The sequence below is a fragment of the Engystomops pustulosus genome, chromosome 1, assembly GCF_040894005.1.
Source record: "Engystomops pustulosus chromosome 1, aEngPut4.maternal, whole genome shotgun sequence".
In the NCBI taxonomy this organism is placed as follows: Eukaryota; Metazoa; Chordata; class Amphibia; order Anura; family Leptodactylidae; genus Engystomops; species Engystomops pustulosus.
Genome location: NC_092411.1, coordinates 260545581 through 260573045, shown reverse-complemented (window position 1 = coordinate 260573045; position 27465 = coordinate 260545581). Strand labels below are relative to the sequence as shown.

The window sequence follows — 27465 nt, the reverse complement described above, 5'->3', positions numbered from 1 at the left end:
CAGAGTCATCTGGGTATGACAAAGTCAGAAGACATGTTACAATATTACAGCTGAGAGGAGGTATACGGCAGCAGGTGGCAGAGGAAAGAAGGTATATGGCCACATTTACACACCACAAGTATACAGACAAATAATGAGGTGTAGAATATACCATTGTTAGAAAATCAGTTCTAGGAAATAATAACAGGGCAGCTTCTATATAAAACCACATCACAGTATCACGTGAAAAAAACATCAGCGCAGCGCTTACACATGGTTTTCTATGTTGCCGTTTTGCTAATTGAGGTCAATGGGAAAGAAATGCTGCAAAATCACAGTGAACTCCACAAGCCACAAAGTTCTGAAATGCGAGATGTAAGCAAAAGAAACACAGCAACAAGCGTGAACTCATCATGTAAGTATGTCTACGCATGTATCAAGACTTAACTAGATCATATTAATGTAGAAACTTTATATCGTTTCTAAGTAAGTTTTATGACAGAATTTGTCTTTAAAAAGAAACTACTACCGTATATTCTAGAGTATAAGCCAACCCGAGTATAAGCCGAGGCCCATAATTTTAACACAAAAAACTGGAAAAACCTATTGACTCGAGTATAAGCCGAGGGTGGGGAATGCATTGGTAACAGCACCCCCAGTATATAGCCTGCCAGCCCCTGTAGTATATAGTAGCATATAGCCTGCCAGCCCCTGTAGTAAATAGCCTGCCAGCCCCTGTAGTATATAGCCACCCAGCCCCTGTAGTATATAGCCAGCCAGCCCCCTGTAGTATATAGCCTGCCAGCCCCCTGTAGTATACAGAATGCCAGCCCCTGTGATATATAGCCTGCCAGCCCACTGTAGTGCATAGCCTGCCAGTCCCCTGTAGTATATAGCCTGCCAGCCCCCTGTAGTGTATAGCCTGCCAGTCCCCTGTAGTATTTAGCCTGCCAGCCCCCTGTGGTGTATAGCCTGCCAGCCCCCTGTAGTATATAGCCTGCCAGCCCCCTGTAGTATATAGCCTGCCAGCCCCCTGTAGTATATAGCCTTCCAACCCCTGTAGTGTATAGCCTGCCAGCCCCCTGTTGTGTATAGCCTGCCAGCCCCCTGTAGTGTATAGCCTGCCAGCCCCCTGTAGTATATAGCCTGCCAGCCCCCTGTAGTGTATAGCCTGCCAGCCCCCTGTAGTGTATAGCCTGCCAGCCCCTGTAGTATACAGCCTGCCATCCCCCTGTAGTATATAGCCTGCCAGCCCCCTGTAGTGTATACCCTGCCAGCCCCCTGTAGTATATAGCCTGCCAGCCCCCTGTAGTGTATAGCCTGCCAGCCCCCTGTAGTGTATAGCCTGCCAGCCCCTGTAGTATATAGCCTGCCAGCCCCCTGTAGTGTAGAGCCTGCCAGCCCCCTGTAGTGTATAGCCTGTCAGCCCCCTGTAGTATATAGCCTGCCAGCCCCCTGTAGTGTATAGCCTGCCAACCCCCTGTAGTGTATAGCCTGCCAGCCCCTGTAGTATATAACCTGCCAGCCACTGTAGCATACAGCCTGCCAGCCCCTGTAGTATATAGCCTGCCAGCCTCTGTAGTATATAGCCTACCAGTCCCTGTAGTATATAGCCATCCAGCCCTTTTAGTAGATAGCCTGCCAGCCCCTGGAGTATATAGCCTGCCAGCCCCCTGTAGTATATAGCCTGCCAGCTCCCTGTAGTATGTAGCCATCCAGCCATTTTAGTAGATAGCCTGCCAGCCCCTGGAGTATATAGCCTGCCAGCCCTCTGTAGTATATAGCCTGCCAGCCCCCTGTAGTATATAGCCTGCCAGCCCCTGCTCCACAGTATATGGTCTGTAGCCACTGTACCCCCAAAGCCGGCGCACACACTAGAATGTCAGCATGCGGCTGACGTCATGGTGCCTGTGACGGACACGTGGTGACACAGAGCCAATGCCAGGGCCACGATGGATGGAAGAGGGGGGGGGGCGTCGTAAGGTGAGTACACTTTTTATTTTTTTCTTGACTCGCGTATAAGCCAAGTTAGGGTTTTTCAGCACATTTTTTGTGCTGAAAAACTCGGTTTATACTTGAGTATATACGCTACTTGAGTAATTGCAAGTTAATATAGGGAAGACCCTAATGGCTTATTCATAGATATAGGAATCTCCCTTAGTGATGAGTTATGGAAGCAGTTTAGCCGAACACAAATGGAAACAGTATAGCTTAGGCTAGGTTTACATTACATGTAAGTATATGTCACATTCACGTGTAACAATACATCAGGAGGATTCCCGATGTACCCCTAGGACGGAGGTCAGGACAGATCCCACTGCATGCACATACAGAGGGATATGTTATCCTGCTCCTCCACTGAAAGTGACTGGCAATCACCCATGTTCAGAGAGCTTCTCCTCTGGACCATCCTGACCGTATGCTCAGCAGAGGCCAGGAGACGAGTGCAATACTTGCATCTCCCCCTCCCCCCTTCCCTCCATTGCCTGCAATGCCCTCCGCTGAGCATATCACTCAGTAGGAGGGAGCTGCATCTTTCCATTTTGTCTTCTGCACAGTATGCAATGTATAAAAAGGATGCCTCTGTCTGCCAGCATATGTATACAATCTGCATGTCAGCCGGGAGCTCCCTTGGCATAAACACTGAGCGCATACAAAAAATGTGGTGTGGATGTGGCCTTACTCTGCTATAACATAATTTCAGCATACCCCCAAATTTGGTCCTTTTTGGGACAATGTTTCAGAATGGGTGCAGCAGCTTATCAGCTTAAACCCATTAACAAAAAGACTATACATCTAATATATAAAGCTGAGTGTATGTGTGTGTGTGGGAAGCGTGGGTTCTGTATATGTATTTCCAATAAAGGAACCTGTCCTGTCTCGTTTACAATCACCAAATTTTGCACAGAAGCTCTCTGTGACTCAGGGAACATCATAGACTTTTGAGTCAGAATTTTCACTCCCTGCTTTCCAAAATACACTTATTAGCCACCATATTCATGAGCTATTGTCTGCTGGCTGCTGTAGCAGTTTCCAACCAATCACAATTCAGCGTCTATTTTCCCACAGGTCATTAATCTGAGCTGTGATTGGTTACTATAGGCAACGGGTATAATACACCTTATGTTTAAGGTAATATGAAGAGAGAGAGCGAGACAGAAAGAGACAGACAGACAGACAAACAGAGACAGACTAAAAGAGAGAGACAGAGAAAGGGTATCAGAGAGACAGAGACAGAGGTGCACAGGTCGTGGACCTAAAAATGCCTTGTACATCAAATAGCTTGCACATCAGGTACAATACTTCCCGATGTTTTTAACTTGGAATCCACAAAATTGTATTGTGGAGGAAAACAAGTGTTGACTTCTCTACAGCCTTCGGTAAATTACAAGCTTCTGAACTATACCTTCTTAATCATGCAAGTATCAATGTTTGACTTTCAGAATGACTTTCTACTATTAATCTGAAATCAGATGTAAACTCTTACTTTTGTCCTTTACAATTGTTATAACATTCAATCTTATCTTTCATCTCCCTCCCATATGTATCTCCCAGGTATGAGTGATCTCAGTGTCCAGATCTTATCTTTTTACTTTCTATTCACATCATTTCTCAGATTTACTTTTTTTATTCCATATATTTTAACCAAATATAGCATTAATTGTGGTTAAAAAAAAACTAATAACTACACAATTTGCTAAATTTCAAAGTTATTGTGCAGTTCTATGTAAATATATATTTACATAAGTAAAAGAGCAGCAATTTAAGCTTATTTTATAAACTGTATATATTCAAGGCCTTAAAACTGACATCTACCGCAAGCCCACATCCACCAACAATTTCCTACAATGGCAAAGTTGGCATCCACAGCCTCTCAAGTCAGGAATCCCGGTAGGACAATACCTAAGGGCGCGCAGAAACTGCTCTGACGATATTTCTTTTAAAAAAGAATGTGACAACTTATATCAGAGGTTCAGAAATCGAGGGTACCCCAAAAAATGTCTATATAAAGCATATGCAAGGGCCAAAAACACAGACAGAGAAACACTCTTTCGTAGTAAAGACCAGCAACCATCTAAGCAGATCATTAGGTGCATTGGGACATACGATGCGTACGCTGACATTATGAAGAAGATCATGTCACGTTACTGGCCGATCCTGCTCGCGGACCCCAATCTGAAAGAAAGACTGACAGATAGAGCTACTATCACTTTCCGCAGGGGCTCAAATCTACGCAACTTTTTAGTGCATAGTCATTTTAAAGGAGAATCAGACCCCACTGCTAGACTGAGAGACAGAGTCCCTGGCTTCTTCCCCTGTGGAACCTGTTCATTCTGTTCATTTATGCCCAAAACCAAAACATTTGTTAATCCTGTTGATAACAAAACATTTACAATTAGACGTTTCATGAATTGTAAAAGTACAGCTGTGGTTTATGTGGCACAATGTGCCTGCCCACGACTATACGTAGGCAAGACTATCCAGCAACTTCGCAGAAGGATATCTAGCCACATTAGTTCCATCACAACTGGCAAAGATACTCCTATCTCTAGACACGTGAGACTATATCATGGCGGAGAGCCAAGCACCCTCCGCTTCTGGGCCATCGATCAAATACAAGTTGGACCCCGTCAAGGGAATGCTGATCGTAGACTGCTTCAATTAGAAGCTAGGTGGATACACCAACTAAAATCTATGAGCCCATCCGGCCTCAATGAAGGATTTACCTTCACTGCATACCTCTAATTGTTGTGTACACACATTTTCACATTTTCTTTTCTATTTTCATTGTAATTACTGGCTGACGGGCCTTATAATACTTTTCTTGCTCAGGCTATGAGAGGTATTCCCCTCCTCGGGGCACTTGCCCACTAGCTAATGCATCTGACCTCACAAATAAGTGAAGGAACGGCACCGTCCCTCACTGGTAGCCCCGAATTTATGCATTGAACTGCAGTCCAGTATGAGAAATTTACTCATGACATAGGTTTATGGAAATATAACCTATATCCTATTAGTCTCATATCTTGCCATGTCATCTTAATCCCACAAACTTGTTCATAATATAGTGTAGTGATAGCCAAGAAACCACAGACATGGGTCCCTTCCTTTAATGCATGTACCAAAATACTTACCGTAGGCCCTTTGTCTATAGGTGCACTAGAACAATTACCTTGGGTCCTATGAATTTGCAGTGATAATTAAGCCATAATGTCATCTGCTGATGACCAAACTGTAAGGGCACTTTTCAAATACATTAGCCGCTACTGTGGCCCGCATACACACCTTTGAACACTCAGATTTTTTATCTCCCTGTGTTCATTTGGCCATGCGGTCCCATAGTATCGAGTGAAGACTACGTACCTGTGATACATGGGTGGCTTGGTACATCCATCGGGACCAGTGATTTTACGTCCATATTAACACTAAGTGGCTGGGCATGCGCAGTCACTAAGACCTTTGGACACTCCTTGCACACTAAGTCCCTTGACATGCGCAGATGGGACCTTCATCGGGTTCTATGACTTGATCTACACTAAGTGGCAGGGCATGCGCAATTACCAAGAACGCTGGGTACTCTTTGTGCACTAAGTCCTCCGACATGCACAGATGGGACCTCCGTCGGGACCCGCGACTCTATATCTAAATCTACGTGGCTGGGCATGCGCAGTTACTAATACCTTCACACGCGCACTAAGTCCCATGACATGCGCAGATGAGACGTTTGGGATTAGTTCCTCCTGCTGACAGGAGTGAACAGCTGATCAATCTAATGGATAGACTGGTACAGTCACCATTGGCTATTATGGACCAATCAGTGAGCTGCAATTTGGAGGCCTGTCATTCACCCACACAGCGGGTTGATTACTGACCTGCAGGTGGGAGGGGTTTCTTCCTTTATATACTCTGCGTTATCGAGCCGACGTGCACTATTAGCCCAACCCCTGATGAAGCCGGTTTACCGGTGAAACATGTCGGGGGGCTAATCTTTGTTCAATTTTAATAGCAGGAACGCCTAGGCAACCTCAGTTTATTTGAACCCACGTCTTAGATCTTAGGGGGCAGCTCAGTTCCTCTAGGGTCTAGTCAGTACCTGAGAATCAATATCCACTTAGGATCAGATAGTGCTAGTGGCACAGGGTACTAATCTCGTGAGCATATAGGCATTCGCACTGAAGCTTTGTAGCTTGGTTTGGTACGTAATGAGATCATCCCTGATCACACACTACCGAACCTAATGCATTGGGTTTAAATGACAATAACCCTTTACATTATAGACATGCTTATCATGGTTCACTCAGCTAACTAAGCCTAACTCCTAGGAATCTCACCTAGGGTATACACTCACAGGCGTGAGGTACACCCAGTTGATACCCTAGATAGCCTAATCCCTAGCTCTATCAGGCAGTGTATCTGCTCACACCACATTTTTTCACTACAGTATGATCTCAGGCTTATATGGTGCAATCTGTTAGCCTTAGGCACCTGTGTTTTTAATCTTTTCTCTAACTGAGCATTTAGGATTTTTTCAACTATCACCTTTTATACTAAGACATTAATAAAAGTGACGTTTATACTCATTTGCCTGTCCGGATATGGGTACTCTTTGCGCTACCGTAGGTGGCGTTTTGTGTTAAGTATATATTCAAGAGCACAAAATTTAAAAATTTAAATGAGGTACCGTGTATACTTGAGTATAATCCAAGACCCCAAATTTTAACACAAAGAACTGGAAAAACCTATTGACTTGAGTATAAGCCGAGGGTGGGAAATGCATTGGTCACAGCCTCCCAATTTATTTACAGCAAGTCCCCTGTAATATATAGCCTGCAAACCCCTGTAGTATATAGCCTGCCAGCCCTGTAGTGTATAGCCTGCCAGCCCCTGTAGTGTATAGACTGCCAGCCCCCTGTAGTGTATAGCCTTCCAGCCCCTGTAGTATATAGCCTGCCAGCCCCCTGTAGTGTATAGCCTGCCAGCCCCTGTAGTATATAGCCTGCCAGCCCCTGTAGTATATAGCCTTCCAGCCCTCAGTATATAGCCTTTCAGCCCCTGTAGTATATAGCCTGCCAGCCCCCTGTAGTGTATAGCCTGCCAGCCCTTGTAGTATATAGCCTGCCAGCCCCCTGTAGTGTATAGCCTGCCAGCCCCTGTAGTATATACCCTCCCAGCCCCTGGATTATATAGCCTGCCAGCCCCTGTAGTATATAACCTCCCAGCCCCTGGATTATATAGCCTGCCAGCCCCTGCAGCATATAGCCAGCCCTTGTAGTGTATAGCCTGCCAGCCCCCTGTAGTGTATAGCCTGCCGTTCCCCCTGTAGTATATAGCCAGCCAGCCCCTGTAGTGTATAGCCTTCCAGCCCCTGTACTATATAGCCTGCCAGCCCCTGTAGTATATAGCCTGCCAGCCCCTGCAGTATATAGCCTGCCAGCCCCCTGTAGTATATAGCCTGTCAGCCCATGGAGTATATAGCCTGCCAGCCCCTGTAGTATATAGCCTTCCAGCCCCCAGTATATAGCCTGCCAGCCCCCTGTAGTATATATCCTATCAGCCCTCGAGTATATAGCCTGCAGCCCCTGCCCCCAATATAATGCCTGTAGGAAAAAAACAAACAGTGTACTCTCTCTTTCCAATCCCCCCCCCCCACGGCAGTTCCTCTTCTATACAGCGATGCTCTGGCATCAGCTCCGTGTCCCCGCGCCGTCCATCTCAGGCACCATGACGTCAGGATCCCTGCGACGGATAGCGAGGGGAGACGCAGCGATACTTAACCCCATAGTGCAATAAGACGTACCCTTACGTCTTACTGCGCATGGGGGAGTATGAAGAGGGCTCACAGGCTGAGCCCTCTTCATACTCACCGGGCATTTGCTTCATAATGAAGCAAACGCCCGTCGCTAACACCCGCGATCGGTGCTTGCACCGATCGCGGGTGTTAACCCTTTGATTGCCGTCGACAAAGCTGCCGGCGGCATTAAAGAGCCGGCGGCGCGTGGGCGCCGCCATCTTGGCTCCGATCGTCACTCCCCGTGACGTCACCGGGGAGCGGCGATCCGTTGCCATGACAGCCTGGGATCACACAAAGATCCCAGGCTGTCATGATCGAGGCTATCTATTATAATGTGCGATCTGCACATTATAATAGATGGTATGCAAAATCCCCATATACTGCCATACTGTAGTATGGCAGTATATGGTAGGATCAATCAGACAACCTAGGGTTAAAGTACCCTAGGGAGTCTGTAAAATAGTAAAAAAAATAAATAAAAAAAAGTAAAAAAAAAAAAATTATATTAAAAAAACATAAAAATTCAAATCACCCCCCTTTCCCTAGAACTGATATAAATATAAATAAACAGTAAAAATCATAAACACAATAGGTATCGCCGTGTCCGAAAATGCCCGATCTATCAAAATATAATAACCATTTTTCACTGCGTTAAACCCCGTAGCGGAAAATAGCGCCCGAAGTCGCAAATGGCATTTTTTTGCCATTTTGAAAAATAGAAAAAATTCTATAAAAAGTGATCAAAATGTCGAACAGTCCTAAAAATAGAAGCATTGAAAACGTCATCAGAAGTCGCAAAAAATGACACCACCCACAGCTCCATACACCAAAGTATGAAAAAGTTATTAGCGCAAGAACACGGCAAAATGAAGAATTTTTTTTCTGTACAGGAGGTTTTAATTTTTGTAAATGTATGAAAACATTATAAAACCTATACAAATTTGGTATCCCCGTGATCGTATTGACCCAATGAATGAAATAGACATGTCATTTGGGGTGCACAGTGAAAGCTGTAAAAACCAAGCCCACAAGAAATGGCGCAAATGTGTTTTTTCATCATTTTCACTGCATTTAGAATTTTTTTCCCGCTTCCCAGTGCACGGCATGGAATATTTAATACCATCACTACGAAGTGCAATTTGTTACGCAGAAAATAAGCCATCACACAGCTCTGTACATGGAAAAATAAAAAAGTTATAGATTTTTGAAGGTGGGGAGTGAAAAATAAAAACGTAAAAACGAAAAAGGGCCTGGTCCTTAAGGGGTTAATGTGATTATGATTTTTACTGTTTATTCATATTTATATCAGTTCTAGGGAAAGGGGGGTGATTTGAATTTTTTTTTTTTTAAATTATAATTTTTTTTAACCTTTTTTTATTTTTACTTTTACTATTTTTCCGAATACCTAGGGTACTTTAACCCTAGGTTGTCTGATCGATCCTGTCATATACTGCCATACTTCAGTATGGCAGTATATGGGGATTTTCCTCCTCATTCATTACAATGTGCTCATTGCACAAAAAATGTTCCTGTATGAAGATAATTTCTCATAAATGTAGTCATGTTGTCCCTTAGAAACGAGATAGCTTCCTCGGATACGACCACCTCACATTTTGGCAGCGGTGGCCAGACATGCTCTATTGAGCCCTGCCTGACCTCCTGGATTCAGCAATCATTACCACAGGAAGGCTGTGGGACATGTAGTAACTCCCAGACATTTCATATACAAACACCCTTTGTGTCTTTGTGCAATCCCTCCAGCAGAGGTGGCCGTATCCAGGGACACAGTCTTGTTTCTAAGGGACCATATCACTACATTTATGAGAAATTATCTTCACACAGGTATCTTTTTTTAATAACATCTAATTGAAGAAATGTATTTCTATGGTACATTAATGAAACTGAATGTGAATACCCAGACATGAATACCCCTTTAAGCCCAGAACTGAGCTCCACCACCCGGACTCAGTTCCATCTGCACCAGCCCAGCTTGCATCTGCTTATCCTGTGGATCGGCTCTCCATGACTCTTCCAGCTTTAGAATTTACTGTTATCGTTTTGGTCATTGCCTGCCGTTCAATAAAGAACTGTAAGTTGATTTGCACAACGTTGCTTCCGACTGATCCCTGGATAAGGCTGCTTATCTCCGCGGGCTCCCTCATCCATCACCCAGGGATTCATCCTACAGACACTTGAGGGGTTGCCCCAAGGAGAAACCATTGCATCAGCCTCTCCCTCCATATTTCTTGCACACATCACCTGCTGGAGACCTACCAGGCTGTAGGACAGCCCTCAGGTCCCCATACCAAGCACCGTTACCACAACGTGGTATTCTGGGCCCCGGCTGCCTCCAGGCCACCAACAAAAGGGTAGGTCTGGTTGTGGGATGTTGCAGATGTGTAGAGAGGGCTGACCATACTTGGTGGGTATCTAACGCATTATAGAAAAAATATTGTGTCGGCACCAGTACATCCACCTACAACTAACAATAAGATAAAAATAAATAAAATAAGTAACAGGATATCAGAAACAATTGTTTAATAAAATCAAGCAAAAAAGTGCAGGATCCTTGAACATATAATGCTCCAAATATATAGACCAAATAAAATAAACATATGTTATCCCTATATAGCGGCAATGACTCCTAAAAAAATCTGAAGTCCAGATCTAAGCTTATGTTATACTGGTGCACTACACCTTTACATAACATCCAGTGGACGAGTCTCTAAGGCAGTGATGGCTAACCTATGGCACTGGTGCCAGAGGTGGCACTCGGAGCCCTTTCTGTGGGCACTCAGGCCATCGCCAGAGATGACTCCAGGTATCTTCCTGCAGTCCCAGACAGCCCAGGACTTGCTGTGCACAGAGGTATTTTAAAGTGACAGCTGTACCTGGGACTATTTTCTGCTTTATTGGTGTCCTCAGAGTGCTGGTATCAATGAAAACTGTGACAGAGAAGGGAGTATAAATCACAAATAAATTTCTGTGTTGGCACTTTGTGATAAATAAGCGGGTCTTTGTTGAAGTTTGGGCACTCGGTCTCTAAAAGGTTTGCCATCACTGCTCTAAGGCATCCGGTAAATGTATCTTACAAAGTTTAGTACTAGCGCACATGCTTGCTGCCATATTGCAAGAGGTCATCACGGCTTGTGATGTCATTGACCCATGTGATTTAGATTCAGGTGCTAAGCAATAGGGTACATATAAAATGACTCTCCATAATTTGTTAGTGAGTACTAGACCTATTGTTAACTCTCTTATAGGCCATTTAATGTTCATTTTAAACTGTTGCAAAAAAAAAAAAAATTGTTTTGATATGTAGCTACATAAAGGAAATTAATGGGTCATATGTCAGGTAAGTACTGATCTACGTATTGAACCCACTGAACTACGCGGATGTGTGTTTTTTTTTTTACAATTTCCCTTACTAGATTCTGGTAATGACTATTAGGTGTCATCACGGTCAGGAAAGAATAAAGTCGTGTACATTAATCAATACGTGAAGTACGGTGGTCTGTGGTTATGTGGTCCGTGCCACAATAATAATACTGCCTTGTATTTGCAGTACAACTATGAAGATGTGAGAAGAAGACTGGTTAGAGTTGCTGTTGTGGATTTAGCGTTTTGATCTTTGCAAAGACATTTAACAGTTTCTAATGTTTCTCCTTTTTTTTCTTTTTATTGCTATTTTTCATTTTTATTATAGAATATGTCCCAAAATTTTGGTGTATTTTTCGGTATACAGTTTCGCAACCTAGGTCCCACCCACTTTACACAAAGCCTCTTCCCGTACTATTTTATTTCTCATACCATATAACTGTAAATGGAACAAAATATACCACCCAGAGACAATATAGATAATCTTGTAATAAAACCCAGGTCCAGATCAGGGTTAGTAATGATCCAGATTAGAAGCACTTGGAGCAATAGCCAGGAAAGGGTAAGAACCTCAATCTGTAGGCTGTGTTGTACCTATAGAGGTTGTGATGAGTGCATAGACAGTTCACAAGCCTTTGTACAACATTTTGATCATCCTTGACATCTGCAATTTGAGTATTATAAATCCTTCAATTTTACTCTGTGCACTGAGATTTATGACACAAGCTGCCAGACATGTCCCATCTCCCCTTACAAGATCCTTTACATTTTCATGTCAGAAATGGTAATAAGTTAGTAGTACAGTTAAGTTACTGAAGCTATAGAGAAATATGTAGCTGCCAGGGTTTCATTATTCTCCTTTTTGCCCATTCTCACTGCATTCAGAGATGTTACTGGCTGGAACTGTAGTGTAATTACTTCTCACTGTGTACAGATAGTACAGATAGTATAAGCCGAGTTTTTCAGCACAAAAAATGTGCTAGCTGTATACTACACCCTCGGCTTATACTCGGGTCAATAGGTTTTCCCAGTTTTTGGTGGTAAAATAAGGGGTCTCGGTTTATACTCGGGTGGGCTTATACTCGAGTATATATGGTACCAACAATATTATTGAAGCGGCTAGTCTAGAGCTGAGAAACTGTATCTTAGCCTCCTTTATAGAAAAGATGTATTAGTTATATTCTGTTTACAAAATATAAATCGATTTTCGGGAATGAGGGGGGGCTTGTGCCGCTCTGGCTTAAAAGATAGCTCATGTAATAAAGGTATTTGGTATGTTAAAAGCGTACTGTTTGTAACCCTCCACTTACAGCACTCTACCTTGGATAATGTAATGTACAGGTGACTCATCTCGGAGGTGTAAAGTTTTCACAGGTCCGTGTGCACACACCACATAAGAAGCAGAAAATAACCACGGCTAAGTGTGAACAGTTGCAGTAGTTTAGCAGCAACACAACGTATGGATGAGTTATATGCTGGCTTTGTATAATTGTTTTCAGGAAGCGATCACTATCAGTAAGAATTATATTTAGGGTAATCTTTCTTTATGCTTTTCTCAGCTAAGTTTTGCAACGTTTAGATATAGCTACAAGGATGCCATGTGGTTTATCTCTGATTACTACCTAGATAACAATTACACCTCAAAAACTTTATTACACATATCTGTCTTCACCTGTGGTCGTTGCTCTGCAGTGACTCAGAGCTTTTAGGTTTTTTTTATATGCATCCACAAATTTCCTATGGTCTATATATGTCATTTTATGGTACTGTTAAACAGGTTATTACTAGGTGCTGGCGTTACATTATAACACTTGTAAGGCGAGTATAATGCCACTTGGCAGGAATGAAGGAACAGAGTAAACAATTTGTCTAGACCATTACCCTCCTACACAGTGACTTATCACACTTTCATTGCTTTTTCTCCCACTTGTTCTCGGTTCCCTCGCAAACACCTAATTTGTGCCACAAACGCAAAAAAAAAATCTTACATATTATTAAAGGAATGGTCTAGTGAAGAAAAACCCTGTCTATATGTTTTACTGGTGTATATGGACATCATAGAGGGGCCCCACTGACAGGACTACCCTTTGAGGGTCAAAATAAAAGGTCACTAAATGAGAGTTGATTCCATTTTGTTGGAATCTTTTGTCATCATTTGCTCTTGTACACATGCCTTCTTTCTACAAATTGACTTACGGTAACAATGGTTCCTGTTCGCGCCATCCTTTGCTCATAAAATATGGGAGAAGAGGCACTGCTGACTGTGATTTGGTACTTGGTTTGCATTCTGTCTCGTTATAGTGTGAACTCTGTCCTATTCCAATCCTGGCGGTCTTAATTGATTTCCACTACTCCCGTCTATCTCCTGTGGTTCTAGACTACAGACAGTTACGCTAGCTTTGATGGACAGTTTGCCTTCTCTACTCACTTTCCTCTCCTGCTAGTCTAGGTAGTCTGGATGTTAGGAGACCAGTCCAATCACTCTCAGGTCCGGGACTCTGATATCTCATAAGAGGAGCTTGGTAGCCTTTTCTGGACTTCTCTTATTTTTGATCTTTGCTTGTCTTCTGAGGATATGCTCTTGACTCTCTACTCCATTGTCCCCTTGGTTTTGACCCGTATTTGTATGTATCTGTATCTGTGTTTGTTTTTCCTGTTTCGTCTCTGTGTTTTCAATTTGGCACAGGAAGGGAATGCAGACCAGTTGTCACCTACCATCTAGGGTAGGATTGGCAAGTAGGTAGGGACAGCAGGGTGGGTATAGCTATAGGCCTCACTGGTCCATATATGTCCTTTCCTTTTCCATTGTTTGTTCCCAAACAGCAGCATTACAATTACTTTGCCATTCACATGACTGTCTGAGGGCTTTTTTTGTGACAAAGTGTATTTTTATCATTAAGTTTATTAAGCAAAAATAGACAATAACAGACAAGTAGGTTTATCATTAATAGAAGGCACCCACAAAGTGTATTTTTAATGAAACCTCCCAAAAATTTATCTAATCTATTAGGAAATGGCAAACAAAATTAAGGGAAAGATATAAAAAAAAAATTGGGCTTCTGTTTTCCTGTTTTTGAATATAAATTTGTATAAATATTCAATAGTAAAATAACATGTGAGTTTAAATGGTGAGCAGAGAGCCGCACCACATGTAGGGGGAGCTGGAGCACATTTAAAGGGGTTGTCCAATTTGACAAAATAATGGATATTATTGGTGTAATGAACAGTTATAAAATCACCTCACAGTTTTCTAGATCTATAGGATCTATGTGATTCTATAGGAAGTTTCATTGTCTACTTCCTGTGGTTAAACACCAGTTGCACAGTTCAGTTACACAACTTATTATATCCCTGGTCATGTGATGTCACACAGGTGCACGGCTCGTTATATCCCTGCTTAAGTGATGTCACACAGGTGCACAGCTCGTTATATCCCTGGTCATGTGATGTCACACAGGTGCACAGCTCGTTATATCCCTGGTCATGTGATGTCACACAGGTCCACGGCTCGTTATATCCCTGGTCATGTGATGACACACAGGTGTACATCTTGTTATATCCCGAGTCATGTGATATCATACAGGTGGACGGCTCTGATTACTCTCTGTGATACTAACGAGTTGTGCACCTGTGTGACATCACATGACCAGGGATTTAACGAGCCGTGCACCTGTGTGACATCACATGTCCCGGGATATAGCGAGCTGTGCAACTGTGTACCATCACATGACCAGGGTTATAATGAGCTGTGCACCTGTGTGAAATCACATGACCAGGGATATAACGAGCCGTGCACCTGTGTGACATCACATGACCAGGGATATAATGAGTCGTGCACCTGTGTGGCATCACATGACCAGGGATATAATGAGTCGTGCACCTGTGTGACATCACATGACCAGGGATATAATGAGTCGTGCGCCTGTGTGCATCACATGACCAGGGAATGATTTTTATCCACATGGAGTGAACAAAGAAGCTACTTAAAGAATGATAGCACTCAAAGATCAAGAAAATAGCGAGACATTGATACATAAAATGTATTGGAAAATTGTTTAACTTTTCATTACATAAACAATAGAAACTTTTATTATGAAACTGGAAATCCCCTTAACTGTAACTATGAATTTGACTGTGTCCAATATGTAGAATTGCAATGTATTTATTTAATCAAAGATTTTATTGTGCACGTTGTCTCCTCATCTTTAAAGGAGATGAAAATATTGGAGTATGGTTATCGCCTCATAATTTAAACAAAACGGAATTCATGCAACTACGATGTTGCAATTTTACAGAAAGAGCAACACTGTATATTACTCGTAGTCCTGAGCAGGGACTACATAGTCATCCATGTCAGAGGTCAAAAGTTACTAAAATGCACAAGGAAAAGTTCTGTAGGGCCCCAAGTTAAGCTTTTCTCTGGGAACCACAATTCTCAAGTTACGCCCCCGCTCATATCCATATATATATATATCTATTTCCGAACTCTTTCTTTGCCATGTCAAATAGAAGTGAACGTCTCACATTATTTTGCTTAATTTATATTGTTCCTATATATTTAATATAACATAAGCTGATAGGATAAGGCTAATATTACTGCATTTCATGCTGTTCCCTAAACTATTTTCCATATAAATTGCTTATAAACAGTGGAAATTAAGTAGAACATAGGAAACCGCACCCTTGTGAATTCTTACATTGGTGAGACAAGACTTTATTCTTGTCATGTGCTTTTTGCATCAGCCTCTAAGCAGTGACATTCATAGTCATAAAAGCTACCAAAAAAGTGCAGTACAAAGTGTATAGTACAGTGAAGTCTGGATAGAGTTCTAGGAATTTATGGGACTTTAGATTTTTTGTGTTCCCTTGGTGAGAGTAAGTTTATGGTACTGAAGGGTGCTCTTTGACTCGCTGAGTTTCTTAGAAGGATATAAGGTGGCACTAATATTCTTTCTTGATTGCAGTCAAGACACGAAGAATAATAATGCCTGAAAAGCCAAAGAAAAATGAATATACAAATTGATACATACGGGGCTCCTCCTTCCTGGTACTACTTTCACATGGACTTTGGAAGAGCTCTGGACGTGATGCCTTCAATGATTTTCACCTATAAAGTAAGAACAATTACAACAGACAACTATCAGATGACAACTATCAGTCTATGTAATTTGCTTTAAAGGACATCTACCACCACATTAAGGCTCTTGGCTCCGTCCGAAGATAAAATATGCATGACCTGGCTGTCTGCTAATCTCGCGCATGCGCATGAGCTAGTTCCCTTGCGGAGCTGGCCAGAAAGAAGTGTGGCTGCACAAAAAGTCTGCAGCGCTTGCCACTGGCCAACAGAGAGAATATAAATGAAGGTGGCGTGCATATTTTATCTTCGGATGGAGCCAGGAGGCACTTGGCTAGCGGAAAGTTAAAAAGTCATAAAATTCTAAAGTCTTTATTTCGGTGTAGCAAATGTGCCAGAACATGCCAGATGGGAGATGTCCTTTGACTAGATATTTGCAGTATCATGCTCAGGTAGCCGTAAAATCTACCTAGGGCTTACTCTTCTACTTTTACACCTTTTTCTTGCCCCCTTGGCCTCCAAAAACATTATCATAGGGTTCTGAGGGGTTTCAACAGAAGGTCTGACAATGGCCTCCAGTCTTCAATTTACATTTGTACTTTTTGAACCATCCAATAACAAGGTCCAATAGGTTAATGCTGAAAAGTACAATATAGAAGTATTGTATATATTAACATATAATAAACAAACTCTCTTCAATTATATAACATTTTAACAACATACCGTATATACTCGAGTATAAGCCGGCCCAAGTATAAGCCAATGCCCCTAATTTTACCACAAAAACCTGGTAAAACCTATATTTTTTTTACTCGAGTATAAGCCGAGTTTGGGTTTTCAGCATATTTTTTTGTGCTGAAAAACTAGGCTTATACTTGAGTATATATGGTAATATTAGTTTTAGCCACATACATAGAAACTATAAAAAAAATTGTTCTTTAAATATCATTTTATATATATGTATATTTGTGTGTGTGTGGGGGGGGGTAATATTGTATAGAATGCATAGAGCAAAACATAATCAAAAAGTTATATTTAGCCTTAATGCTACTAGTAAAAACTATAGTTTTTACAGCAAGAAACAAACCGTCACACAGAGATTTCAGAATTTCCGTTTTGGAGTTTTCATTGTGTAAAAGTAAGAAAACTTTATATATAATATACAAATGTGGTATTACCACATCAGGGTTGGCTCCAGGTATCAGTAGGCCCCTGGGCAGCAGAGGCTCGTTGGGCCCCTTTGCAGTGAACTCACATGGCAGCAATCCAAATTCAGAAACAGTCTCCTATTCCCTAAAATATTCCTTAGTTTATCATCCTAAACAGTCCCCTCTTGGTTATTCTATAGAAGCCCCCTTACACCCATGTACAGGCGGTCCCCTACTTAAGGACACCCGACTTACAGACGCCCATAGTTACCGACGGACCCCTCAGCCCACTGTGCCTCTGGTGAAGCTCTCTGGAAGCTTAACTATAGTCCCAGATTGCAATGATCAGCTGTAAAGTGTCTGTAATGAAGCTTTATTAATAATCATTGGTCCCATTACAGCAAAAAATGTTAAAACTCCAATTGTCACTGTGGCAAATAAAATCCTTCGTCTAGAACTTCAATTATAAAATATACAGTTTCGACTTACATACAAATTCAACTTAAGAACAAACCTCTGGACCCTATCTTGTACGTAACCCGGGGACTGCCTGTATTTCCTTATTTACAGCCTAATAGGGGCCCCCCAACAGGGATTGATGGGAGGATCAGACTACATAGTGTTGTCCTGTAGTCTGTTACCATGGAAACTGCTTAGGAGAACTCAAAAACAATAACATATTAGACTGAAAACACAATTTAATGTATTTGATATAAAAGAGATGAATAATATTTGCAAGATACTACACCCTAGAATAATAGAATGAATCATCCCACAGTGTGATTTGAACATACGAGAACTAAAAATTGGCAATGGGGTGCACAGCTTAAAATTGTTATACCCCATTGATAGAGTGTAGAGTGAATAAGAGACATCCTCTTTGTAGTAGGAGTGAGTATGCTACTGAAAGTGAGATCCTCTAAAGAAATGAGCATTTGCATATTTGAAGTTTCACTACTCATAGATAAGAAGTTTTTAGAAATCCCCGAATTTAAAATGGCAGTCCTAATAAACACCCCCTCATCTATATCGATACAAAGGTTTGGGCTATTGTATGGGAATGTAAAATCCAAAACATATATACAGAGCAGGGCCGATTCTAGCATATTTGCTGCCTGAGGCGAATATTAAAATGCTGACCCCCCCACCCCCGCTCCCTGTTAAGTAAATCCTTAAACTTTACTAACAATTTACACCCCTATAGACAGCTCCCTGACACTGTGTGACTGACTACAGCAGTGATGGCGAACCTATGGCACGGGTGCCAAAGGTGGCACTCGGAGCCCTTTCTGTGGGCACCCAGGCTGTTGCCCCAGGACAGAGTTTTGCAGACAGGACTGGAATCTTCCTGCTGCTCTCAATGCTTTTACGATGACACAGCCTTGACTGATTAGAACTGCAGAAAGAGTGAGAAGGTGTGAACAGGGCCAGGTTATCTTTTGATAGCCCCATGATCCTTCCAGTACAGAGAGACCCTGGAGAGAAGCTATAATGATGTCTGAATTTACCCTCCTGCTTTCAACGATATTGGTGTACTCAGGGGGCCAATACGATTGAATGTTGCAGAAGAACAAGGAGCAATAAGTTACTGTTTAAATTGTCAAGTTGGCACTTGATGGTAAATAAGTGGGTTTTGGTTTTAGTTTGGGAACCCAGCCTTTAAAAGGTTCGCCATCGCTGGACTACAGGATCTGAGAGGCATTAGTGGCATCTAGTACCTTATAGATGACAATCTTCAGCTTCGTGCAGCATCTCCACCTGGCGTCCCTAAAAATACCACAGTCACTTACAGTATAAAGTCTCCTGGAAAACAACACTGTGCTCCTAAATAATATATACCCCTCACAACACAACTGACCGCACTCTCCCCACATACAAAACATCCCTTCATTATATAGGGATACAATCTTGCCCCACAAATACGGTCCCCTCCCAGCTTAGTAATATACTGTACTGGATATACAGCCCCCCCAGCTTAGTAATATACTGTATCCCATATACAGCCCCCCAGCTTAGTAATATACTGTACCCCATATACAGCCCCCCAGCTTAGTGATATAGTGATATATAATATATACAGCACCCACCAGTATAAAATGATTCTGGCCCCATATAATATATATAGCATCCCCCCCCCCAGTATAAAATAATTAGAGACCAAAATAATATCTATAGCATCCCCCCCCCCAGTATAAAATAATTATAGCCCCAAATAATATCTATAGCATCCCCCCAGTATAAAATAATTATAGCCCCAAATAATACATATAGCGTCCCCCCAGTATAAAATAATTATAGCCCCAAATAATATCTATAGCATCCCCACAGTATAAAATAATTATAGCCCCAAATAATATATATAGCATCCCCTCAGTATAAAATAATTATAGCCCCAAATCCCCAAATAAAATATACAGAACCCCCCCAGTATAAAACAATCATAGCCCCAAATAATATATATAGCATCCCCCCCAGTATAAAATAATTACGGTATAGCCCCAAATAATATAAATATATATAGCATCCCCCCCCAGTATAAAAAAATTATAGCCCCAAATAAAAATACATAGCATTCCATCATCCCCCCCCCAGTATAAAATAATTATGGCCCCATATGATATATATAGCGCCCCCCCAGTATTAATTATTAGCCACATTTAATTAATTAAAATACATGAAAAATAATAAAAATACATACTCACCTGCAGGCAGCTGCTCCCTCGGCGCGTGGCTCCGTTCTTCTTAAAGAGACAAGCGCGATTTATTTAGCTGGTGGGCGATTCGGGCGTTATGGATGCCCGAATCGCCCACTTTAGAGCGGCGAATTTTGCCGCCCTTTACAGGTACCCGCAGTCTGCCGCCTGAAGTGAGATTTTCATCTTGCCTCATGGCAGATGCGGCCCTGATACAGAGACACAAGAAATTCAAGACTACAAGACACGCGTCTGGTTCGTATGATGGACAGCGACATGGGGTGCTCATATGGGGTCCTGTATGGACACTAGTATGGATGGAAGGTGACATATAGATGAAGACACGGAGGAAGGAAGAGCAAATGGAGATGATGAAGCCATTGGCCTCCACCAGGACACAACCTCTGACTTATGTGGACATTATCCTCTGCAACCTTGGTGAGGTCAATAAATGAGACTTTTATAAGTACCTCAAGTGAGATATTTCAGGACACCAAAATATGATTTCTATGCCTAACGTTTTATGTGTCATGGGGCAGAGTGACTGGTTGGAGACGCATCCAGCATTACTTCCGACATGTCTGTCCTAGGCACTAACATGATGAGAACAGACCTATAGGCCAAACATAAAATATAAGCCTGTTTTTAGCTGTTTTTAGACCAAGAACTAGTAACACTTTTCAAAGTTGATGAGTTTCCTTGCTATCGGGGGATGTGCATAGCAATACAATGGGGCTCATTTACTAAGAATCGTGCATTTTCGTCAGGTTTCACAAATATTTCCAATTTGCACCGAATTGTCCCGGGATTTTGGCGCACGCGACCGGATTGTGGCGCATTGGCACCAGCAATCATGTGACAGAAGTGGGGGCGGAGCCGTCGGAAAACCCGATGAATTCGGAAAAACCGAAAAAATTGTGTCGCAAGATCAACACTTACATGCACCGGGACGAAGAAGGTGAACTCCGGCGGACTTCAGCGCAGCAGCGACACCTAGTGGACATCGGGCGCACGACCTTAGTGAATCCTGGCAGACCCAAATCAGCGTCAGACAACACGCCGCAGGATCGCGAATGGACCGGGTAAGTAAATGTGCCCCAATGTCTACCAAATATACTAAATATATATATTTAATATATATTATATTTAAGCACCTCCTTTTTGAGGAGACAACCCCTTTATCCTCTCCAAATTTCCTATAATACATTTTAATTTCCACCAACCATTAACTTCATTGAGAAGATAGCTCCCCTAGAAGACCACTTTTAAATGAGATTTTGGATCAACTCCAGATTTTAATCCTAAGGGTATTTTGATAAAACATTGTACAGGAATAGATGCAATATACACTCACCGGCCATTTTATTAGGTACACCTGTCCAACTGCTCCTTAACACTTAATTTCTAATCAGCCAATCACATGGCGGCAACTCAGTGCATTTAGGCATTTAGACATGGTCAAGACAATCTCCTGCAGTTCAAACCGAGCATCAGTATGGGGAAGAAAGGTGATTTGAGTGCCTTTGAGCGTGGCATGGTTGTTGGTGCCAGAAGGGCTGGTCTGAGTATTTCAGAAACTGCTGATCTACTGGGATTTTCACGCACAACCATCTCTAGGGTTTACAGAGAATGGTCCAAAAAAGAAAAAAACATCCAGTGAGCGGCAGTTCTGTGGGCGGAAATGCCTTGTTGATGGCAGAGGTCAGAGGAGAATGGGCAGACTGGTTTGAGCTGATAGAAAAGCAACAGTGACTCAAATCGCCACGCGTTACAAGCCAGGTACACAGAAGAGCATCTCTGAACGCACAGTACATCGAACTTTGAGGCAGATGGGCTACAGCAGCAGAAGACCACACCGGGTGCCACTCCTTTCAGCTAAGAACAGGAATCTGAGGTTACAATTTCCACAAGCTCATTGAAATTGGACAGTAGAAGACTGGAAAAATGTTGCCTGGTCTGATGAGTCTCGATTTCTGCTGTGACATCCGGATGGTAGGGTCAGAATTTGGCATCAACAACATGAAAGCATGGATCCATCCTGCCTTGTATCAACGGTTCAGGCTGGTGGTGGTGGTGTCGTGGTGTGGGGAATATTTTCTTGGCACTCTTTGGGCCCCTTGGTACCAATTGAGCATCGTTGCAATGCCACAGCCTACCTGAGTATTGTTGCTGACCATGTCCATCCCTTTATGACCACAATGTACCCTGTAACATCTGATGGCTACTTTCAGCAGGATAATGCGCCTTGTCATAAAGCTGGAATCATCTCAGACTGGTTTCTTGAACATGACAATGAGGTCACTGTACTCAAATGTCCTCCACAGTCACCAGATCTCAATCCAATAGAGCATCTTTGGGATGTGGTGGAATGGGAGATTCGCATCATGGATGTGCAGCCGACAAATCTGCGGCAACTGTGTGATGCCATCATGTCAATATGGACCTGATGCTCTGATGCTTCCAGCACCTCGTTGAATCTATGCCACGAAGAATTGAGGCATTTCTGAAGGCAAAAGGGGGTCCAACCCGTTACTAGCATGGTGTACCTAATAAAGTGGCCGGTGAGTGTATAGATTTATTTACAGCAAAACAGGACAGATGAATTACAAGAAACTTTCTTACAACCCAGAACAAAGGCAAACATTTATTAATAATCATAGGAGAAGCATGCCGTATAATCACTTCAAATAAACCACACGTCCCCATATTAACAGGATATGATAAATAAGCCAAGCATCCAAACGTGATAAAATCATTGAACAGGTTGCTTCTATGAAATCAAATAAAATGTAAAAATTGTCAAAAACCTAAAAAAAAAATACAAGCGTAGAAAATATCTGACACTTAGCCAAGTCAGAGGTGTTGGTTACTTTACACAAGTAGCAAACCCAGGAAATTGGCTGAATGGTTTAGTACAGGTTAATACCTTTGTAACATTGCATGGAACATAATGCATATTGGCTTTACCATGCGGAGGATGTTGTAGATGCCAAACAGATGATAAGAGCTACAGTTGGGCTCATAAATATTTGGACACTGACACAATTTTGAAATTCTGAAATATATTAAAGTTATAGATATACAGTATAATGGGCATGAACTTCAGGTGTCATGGATGAAAGGTGTAGGGGTTTCAGCTACGGTACTTAAAGGAAGTTTCCAATCAAAAAACACATGGACGCTTACTCATAGATCCAGGCACTTTGACTGTGGTAATCTTCTTATATTTGTTATTCACGTTCTCCTTCCCCCTAAAATCAACTTTTATAATTATTCTAATGAGTCTTAAGGGCTCTGTTGGGTGATTACAGAGCAGATCCCCCTCCCCCTCCACTTCCTGCTGCTGCTTGATTACACAGGTAGAGGGAGGAAGGAGAGAGCTGGGGGAGGGGAGACATGCTCTGCTCATTATGAAACTGAGGGGTTTGTAGAAGGAAGAAGGCCATGGATAACAAATATAAGAAGATTACCACACTCACAGAGCCTGGATCTATGAGTAAATGCCCCTGATTTATCATGTTTGATGGTAGATTTCCTTTACCATGTTAAGGATACGGTCACACATTCAGGTGTGGATCATAATGGTTGAGAAAATATAATTGTTGTCACTGTTCAAAAATTTATGGACCTAACTGTACATTGTAACAATAGTCAATAATTCAGAATTTTTTGTGAAGTGCTATGAAAGCATAAGCAGCAGATGGAGCTGTGACTAGGCTACCCAACACATAGGTTCCCTTTGTTGACCCAGCCCTGTTCCATGGAGAGTGTCTTGGTAACATCTCTACCAACACTGATCTAAGACACACGTCTCGTTGACCCTCTGTTCTTTGTTGACTGAATTGAACTATTAAACATCTTTTTGATAGTTTACCCCTCTCAGCTGAGTCCAGCATCCAAAGACAAGTGAGATATGCAAACTGGGAGCCATGGTAAGTAAAATGGTAATGGAATGGCAAGTAGACTTTTTAGACTAATAAGGTAGATCCGATGGTTGGTTGATATATACAGTACTTGTTTATCCCCATCCTTTTTATTTTTGCCAAAGCTAAGATTTAGCAGAAATGTTGAAATTTCTTATATTTAAAATATGCAAATTACTGGTTAAGGCTACGGGGGCGTGAGCCACGCCGGAGTAGATTCTCTGGATCCCTACTACCCGCTTGTCTTTAGCGCGCAGCTCGCAGTAGCTGAATGCACACTGCATGCGCAGCAGATTCAGCTTCGAAGATGCGTGTGCCCAGCTACAGCAATGCAGCCTGGTTTCCAAATCCGGAGCTACTCCCCAGTGTCACGGGTGGTCCCGCGATCCATATCACGGATTGCGGGGTCACCCATGCCTCTCTCTCCCCGCCTGCACGCCGCAAACGCAGCTTACGTGTCCCGGCTCCTGTCCCGGCCTCTCCAGTCCCGGCTGCCGCCGCTCCTCCGTCCTCGGCCGTGCGCGCGCGTCCCCGGCTCCTAGGGAGCGCGCGCACCAACTTCTTCAGATTTAAAGGGCCAGCGCGCCGCTAATTGGCGCTGGCCATTTCAGGTAAACTATTTATTCCTGCCTCTTCCTGTGATCCCTGCCGGATCTTTGTGCCCTGTGCCTTGGAGAAAGCTTTGTTTATGCCGTGCGCTGTTTATGTGATTTTCCGTTGTGACCCTGGTTCTGTTTTTGACTTTGCTCCTTTGCCGCCTGCCTTGACCTATTGCTACGTCTCTGACTCTGATCCTGTGCTGCCCGTCCTGACCTCCTGCCTGTCCCCGACTACGAGTTTGCCTGCCGTTTCTGTACCCCGACCTTGGCTGCCATTGCGGACAAGTCACGCCTGTGGAACGACCTGGTGGTACCACGCCGCAGCAAGACCAACCTGCTTTGCGGCGGGCTCTGGTGAAAACCGGGTATCACTTAGACTCCGGTCCCAGGTTGTGGCTTGTGTTATCTTCCGCAGTGGTCCAGAGGATCCACAACCTTGTATTCTTACAGTAAGATCCGGCCATGGATCCCGCCGAGGTTCCGCTTCCCACTCGGCCGACTCTGGCTACCATCGTGGTCCAGCAATCCCGGGAGATTGCCGCCCAACGTGAACAACTGAAACAGGTTACCGCCATGCTGCAGCAACTGCTAGCCAACCAGCAACAACAACAGGCTCCTGTGGCTGCTCCCGTGGCTCCCGCTACCCCGGCTAGTCTTCCCGCCGTTGAACCCAGGCTACGCTTGTCTATGCCCAGCAAGTATGACGGTGATCCTAAGATGTGCAGGAGCTTTATAACCCAGTGCTCCCTGCACATAGAATTCATGCCATCCCAATTCATCACGGAGCGTTCCAAGGTGGCATTCTTCATCAGCCTCCTCTCCGGGAAAGCCCTGGCTTGGGCTACCCCACTTTGGGACAGAGACGACCCGGTCACGGCAAATCTGACGGCATTTCTGGCAGAGTTCCGGTCTGTCTTTGAAGAACCAGCACGGGCCTCTTCTGCTGAGACGGCACTGTTGAATCTACGCCAGGGGAACTCTTCCGTGGGAGAGTATGCCATCCAGTTCCGTACTCTGGCTTCGGAACTCTCCTGGAATGATGAGGCTCTGTCCGCAGCTTTTAAGAAGGGACTCTCCTCTCACGTTAAGGACGCTCTGGCCGCCCGGGATTTGCCGCCTTCCCTGAATGCTCTCATTACCTTGGCCACCCGTATTGATGTGCGTTTTAGGGAGCGTGTCGAGGAGTTACGTCTTGAACAACCCCAAGTCCGCCCACGACGTCTTCCCCACCTGGCACCTACTTTCCACAGGCCGCTCCAGCCTCCTGTAGCACCATCTGCCGAGGAGCCTATGGAGGTGGACAGGGCCAGACTCTCTTCTCAGGAACGCAATAGAAGACGTCAGGGTAGCCTCTGCCTGTATTGTGCCAGCCCTGAGCACTTCCTTGGGACTTGTCCCATCCGTCCCCAGCGTCCGGGAAACGCCAGCACCTAGGGTTCTTGGGAGAAGCGTCCCTAGGTGCAAGTAAAGCTTCTCCACGCCTGATGATTCCTGTTCTTCTCTGTGTTGGTACCCGCACCCAGATCCAAGTCTCAGCTTTCTTGGACTCCGGTTCTGCAGGGAACTTCGTGGATGCCGCCCTGGTCTCCTGGCATCACATTCCTGTGGTTCGTCTAGAAAAGCCTCTGGTCATCTCCTCTGTCAGTGGCCAAATCCTCTCCGACCCGGTCCAGTACTGCACCAAGCCTCTGTCCATGCAAGTCGGTGTGCTGCACAGGGAGAGTTTGTCTTTTTATATACTTCCGCGCTCCACCTCCTCCTTCCTGTTGGGCCTACCCTGGTTGCAGCTCCACGCACCCGTTCTTGACTGGAAGTCGGGGGAGATCCTTCAGTGGGGTCTTAATTGTTTGTCCCGCTGTGTGAAGATGTCTCTTCCAGTACCAGTCCTGGCTTCAGCTGTGGCTCCCAAGGCCCTGGATGGTCTTCCTGTTTGCTATCAGGACTTTTCTGGTGTCTTCTCTAAGAAGCAAGCCGAGACATTGCCGCCTCACCGTCCTTACGATTGTCCAGTGGATCTGCTGCCGGGTACCTCTCCTCCGCGGGGTCGTGTGTACCCGCTATCAGTACCTGAAACAGCGGCCATGTCTGACTATATCAAGGAAAACCTGCAAAAAGGATTTATTCGTAAGTCCTCTTCTCCGGCTGGTGCAGGTTTTTTCTTCGTGACCAAGAAAGACGGGTCACTCCGTCCGTGCATTGACTACCGCGGACTTAACAAGATCACCGTTAAGAACCGCTATCCATTGCCATTGATCACGGAATTGTTTGACCGTCTTCATGGAGCCAAGATTTTCTCCAAATTGGATCTTCGAGGGGCCTACAATCTCATTCGTATCAGCCAGGGAGATGAGTGGAAGACCGCCTTTAATACCCGTGATGGTCACTTGGAGTACCTGGTAATGCCGTTTGGACTTTGTAACGCACCGGCCGTCTTCCAGGAATTCGTTAACGACATTTTTAGAGACTTACTTTATGTCTGTGTTGTGGTCTATTTGGATGATATCCTGGTTTTCTCTCCGGACCTTGAGACCCACCAAGTTCATGTATGGCAAGTCCTCAGTCGTTTAAGGGCCAATCGCCTCTATGCCAAACTAGAAAAGTGTCTATTCCATCAGCAGAGTATCCCGTTTCTTGGCTATATAATCTCTGACAGAGGCCTTCAGATGGATCCTGCAAAGTTGTCTGCGGCTCTTCAGTGGCCCCGTCCAGTAGGACTACGCGCTATACAGCGGTTTCTAGGCTTTGCGAATTACTACCGGCAGTTCATCCCACAATTTTCCTCGCTGGTATCCCCCATCGTGGAGCTCACCAAGAAGGGTGCTAACCCCCGACTCTGGCCTTCGTCCGCTGAGGAGGCCTTCACGAACTTAAAGTCCAAG

At 43.7% G+C, this 27465-nt stretch overlaps 1 long non-coding RNA gene across 1 annotated transcript in view; it reads left to right on the top strand.

Moving 5' to 3' along the window:
- Positions 1-27465, top strand: part of LOC140112591 (uncharacterized) — a 32214-nt gene continuing 4749 nt past the window's right edge. The window contains exons 1-2 of the long non-coding RNA XR_011852700.1: positions 1-91; positions 16114-16263. This is a non-coding gene — a long non-coding RNA (uncharacterized lncRNA). The remainder of the gene's footprint in view (positions 92-16113; positions 16264-27465) is intronic.